The sequence below is a fragment of the Aythya ferina genome (assembly GCF_964211825.1).
Source record: "Aythya ferina genome assembly, chromosome: 21".
Classification (NCBI taxonomy): domain Eukaryota; kingdom Metazoa; phylum Chordata; class Aves; order Anseriformes; family Anatidae; genus Aythya; species Aythya ferina.
The window spans coordinates 8381966-8386872 of NC_140319.1; positions in this window are offsets into that span (position 1 = coordinate 8381966).

Consider the following 4907-nt stretch of genomic DNA (forward strand, 5'->3'; position numbering starts at 1 on the left):
GAGCGCCGCGGAGGAGACATTTTAAAGAAATTGTAAAGGAAAAGTGGATGTGCAGATACTTAAAGGATATGCCTGGGGTAAAGTCCTTTATCTTTTCCTGTGCTCGATTTGATCCTTACTAATTAGTACCAATATTTTAAATGGCAACAAAGGGCTGATGGATGAGGGGAGTAAGAGTGCGTTCAGGAGAATAAATGTACAGATTGAATGAAGGAGATTAAATGTACAGATCTGAACACAGGCTGTGTGCAGATGTAGTCAATACATGAACAAAAGTACATACACACATACAGAAGTATACGTCATAAATGTCTAAGACTGAAGTGGGCTTTCATTTTCTTTCTGATCTCTTCCTTTCTCTGCACATTCCAGTGGTCGTGCCTGCACCTAGTGCATGCTAAGGAGGAAAAGACCTGAATTTAGTCATTGGGTTGTTAGATGAAAACTGGTGGTGGTGGAGGAGGGAAACCACAAGATCTTTAATGGAATTTACAGGATGATACAGAGAACAGAATGATTTTGCCTCTATAATAGAGCAGATTTATGCCTTTCAGGATATTTCCAGTTGACATTTTTCCAACTCAAGGATGGCTTTCCAATGAGCTTGTACCTACTCTGAGAATTCCTTGGTACTGCTTTTCAGCTGTCATCTCGTTCACTAGTAAAATATGAACACAGATTTCTATACCTTTAGGATACAATTGTTAAAATAGCAAAAAAATAAGTGAAGGCAATTTGAACATTTAGAATGAGCGTTGGTATATGTATGGTATGTAGCCAAGCGTGTGAATATGTGTATTTAAGACCATGGCAGCATATGCTCTAAGGGGATGGACCTTGCTAAGAATTTGACCATGGAAACAAGTGAAAATACAATGGGGATTCTCTAAACTGATCATTACCAAAATAATCATATTTCCACACCAAATACACTTTCCTTACTGATTGACTTTGCTTCCATTAAAAAGTTCTCTGATGTCAGTGGTTCTGATATTGGGGGAAAAAAAAGAAGAATATCATGTACATATTTTCTCTGAAATAATTAAGCAAGGTCTTTTTCTTACTTCTTCACCTACCATTTTGCTCCTTTTTCAGCAGCTCCGTAGCCAAAACTGGTAAGTAACTGCCCACAAAATCTTCAATGGAATTGTGATAGGAATGTGTTTGTGTTCAGGAGTGTAATAACTTATGATAATCAAGGTATATTATCAGGGTTCTGATTATCCCAGGAAAAATTAACTATCCCATTCATATCACTGGGCATTGCATACAGATATTTATCCATTTTCTGTAATCATCTTGAATGATCAAGGTCCTATACTACAGATTTGGATTAATAATGACAGCATGAATGAGAGCAATATACATGGGGAGTCTTCCAGCATCACCATGATAGTGCCTGGGCTTAACAGGATGCTGTGTTATTTTCACAAGACTGATTTAGCTGCCACTTTGTGTCCATATTTCAGAAAAAGAGATGTTCTAAGATTCATTCGCACAAAATCCTAAAATAAACGTGTAACTTCTCTCAAATAAGTAAACTACATTTGATGTAAATGGGCCTTAATTATATCATCTGTATTATATAGAAGAAGGACAAATGCTAGGTCACTCAGCCTTGGGTTTAATTGATTTTGCCTACAAATACATACTTAAGCAAAATATGCGATTTTCATATATATATGTATATATATATATATACAACCCACTCAAAATAAGTAATTCCTCTTCGCCAAAGGGAAGAGAGGGGATAAAATAATAATGATCAACAATATATTTAATTTCCTACAATTCTAGCAGAATATCCCAAACTCTTTACAGTCAATGACAGATTAAAATTGCTTGAGAGATTAAAAAACAATTAAAATTGCTATTAAAACATCAAAACAAAAACAAAATAAATAAGCTCCCCAAATCTTTCTCATCTAATCCTCTTGAACATAATTGAAGCTTTCCTTTAGCTACTGGCTTGTAACTGTCCAACAGTCTTAAAAAGATGGCCCATGATAGCACATTTTTCTTAAGCTTTTGTGTCATTCTGCTAAATTGCTAACTCTCCTCCATCCATATGGCTGCAGGCACTAACTTTTATTAAAGTATTTGTGTGGTCTGACCTTGCATATGGAGTTCAGACAGATAATAGGACTGCACGGTGGTCCAACAAAGCCAGGTTTTCACTTCAGAATCTGACAGTTTGGAGCTGCCTTCCACATTTGCTGTTGTACTCATGGAGAACCAGCAGAGCTGGCCAAGCAGTGTGGCAGTGACCAACGTGATACCCAAGTCAGTGTTTCTATCCCATCAGACCATGTCAGTCTATGAAAAGTTGGTGGGCTCCTCCCATGTCTGCACAATTTTGCAAGTAAATATAATTTAAGCCATTATTATTTATTAAATGTTATTTTTGCTATGTTAATAATAAACATTTTTACAGTATTTACATTTTCTCAAGTAGTAAGCGAAGATCACAACTTTGAAATAATATTTTGCTATAATTGAAAATTAGAAGCCCATGTTTCAAAAGCTGTCAAGTTTGGTTTTTTTTTGTTCCTGAACATGTAATGTGTGCGACTCCTTCCTGACTATAGTGCTCAATTCTTTTGTAACTGCTGCTGTAAAGTAATTTATTGGAGAGCATAATTTGGTGGGATTCAGAAGAAATATGCTCAGTGCTAAATAACAAGTTTTCATAGTCCTTTATTACCTCACAATTTCGGGAGCATATCAAAAGAACATTATTTAAATTAATTTTACAGTTGCACTGCATTACCTGATATTCTTAATAGATCATTTTCTAAAAGGGACAGGTGGTTTTGCAGCCAGCAAAGTAAAGATGTCATATTGCCATATATAATTTTTAGAGGCAAAAAAATGTACCACATGGATAATTAGTTTCATTCTCCCACGATTCCACATAAACAGCTCGTGAAAGACTGTTGTGGCAACGTCGCCAAATGTCTCTAGATATATAAATTACACACATATGCCTATTTTTATAAATGAGATTTGGAAATAACGGTAGCAATCATATGGTGGAAATATTTAGCTTATTTCAGAGGTTGTACAAAAATGATTCTTTGTGCTGTATCAATGTCCCATGGCCCCAGCACAACTGTGTCTGTATTTAAATATAAGTATAACCACAATATTATCGTTCCTTTCACCTAAAGCCCAGGATCAGAAACGGAGTTTTTAACTGCTTCCAAATGTTCTGCAGAACATCCAGTTCCTTCCCAAATCTGTTTATATTTTTTTAACACTCATGAAGTGCAGTGTGGCCACTTGGCCCTCCTCTTCTCTCCTCTGTGCAGAAGACCTGGGACAACATTCCCCACTCTCCCCCAAGCCAGGGCTAGCTCCAGGACTGGAGATGGTTCCCTCACTGCAGCTGTGCTGCTCGCAGTGCTGCGCTCTCATCCGGTGGCATCTGGCTGTCCTGCTGTGGGGTGCACTGACAGCTGTGCCCCACTCAGTCTTCCTCGTAACATCTGTAGCAATGACTCATTGGTAAGGTGCTTGTCAATGTTTTGGCATTGTTTACACTCAAATGTTGATCTGTATCATAGAATATGGGCAGAGAAATTGGTTTATGTAATCTGATGAGAGCCACACTGCAAAAATTAAGATGCCATTATTGGCATGTCTTCATGCCTAAATGCTAGAAATCTCCATATATGAGCTGCTGTCACCTTGGAAACGTTCAGAAAAGAAATACCAACTGCCTGAAGAAGCACAGTATGTAGCCATATAGCAAACCGAACTGTCCAGTTCTACCATTTCAAATTGATCATGAGTTGCTACTAAAGTAACTTCACTGAAATGCCTCTAAATTTAATTTCACAGGGAGAGAACAGCAGGATCTTCATTTATACGTGCTCACTTTTGTACCCAAATTCTCAGAGGTGTATCACTGGTGGTCAGTGCCTACAGGATCTAGAACAGCAGCATCACTGATGCCTTTTTTTGTAAATCTCCAGGAGCTGAAAGCTGGAACAGATTCACTGATTTCAAGTTGATAAACTGTGATTTGGGAGATACGAGCTTGTCTGGGGAGGCATCATTTAGCACCTTTAGAGGAAGTGCAGATATCTCCTCTCTTCTCGCATCTATGTGTGAGAGGAAAATCTAGACTACCTTGCCCTGGTGACAATTATTCACCCGACATAAAATCACAACTGGCAGCGTGGCTAGGAGATGGTGCAGTCAGATATAACGGGTAGCGTGCCCTGAAATGACCGGTGCTGATGGGAAGGGGGCTGTTGTAAAACTTAATAATAATCTTTCACATACTAATTATGAGAGTGTGAGAACAGGCGGGCTTAGAGTTAACAACAGAATCTATTCTAGATCTGCAGAGACATCTATACAGTTAATCACTGAATATTTTTAGCCTATATCTTGTAGCTTTAATCCTGCAAATGTCTGGAGGTAACTTGTTTCATGTAATAGGAATAGATGCCATAAAATCAGCAGTTCATTGTATTTTGTGTAAAGAGGTAAGAATGTCCACACATTGCTAAAGAATGAGGACCTGTAGCACAATTGTAGGAAAGGAATTGGTGGCTGTGATATGTACTGTACATGTTAAATATGTAAATTAAATACTTAAGATTAGCAGCATGTGCTTTCATGTTTAATATAAAAAAAAATGACCTTCTCTTAGCAAGTATAGGAAAACAAAGAAATATTGCCTACAATGGAGTAACATTTTCAATATACCCTAAGTAAATCTGGGAATGCCTCATGTACACAGCAGTGTTTATTCCAACATAGAGCATTGCTCAAGGAACGATGTCCCAGTGTTTCAATAATTTAATCACTCTGAAACTTTGATCAGCTGCACTTCCATAGCATGCCTAGTGCCAAGAGTAATGGGACAAGATTCTGCTTTTCTGTGAATTTAATGG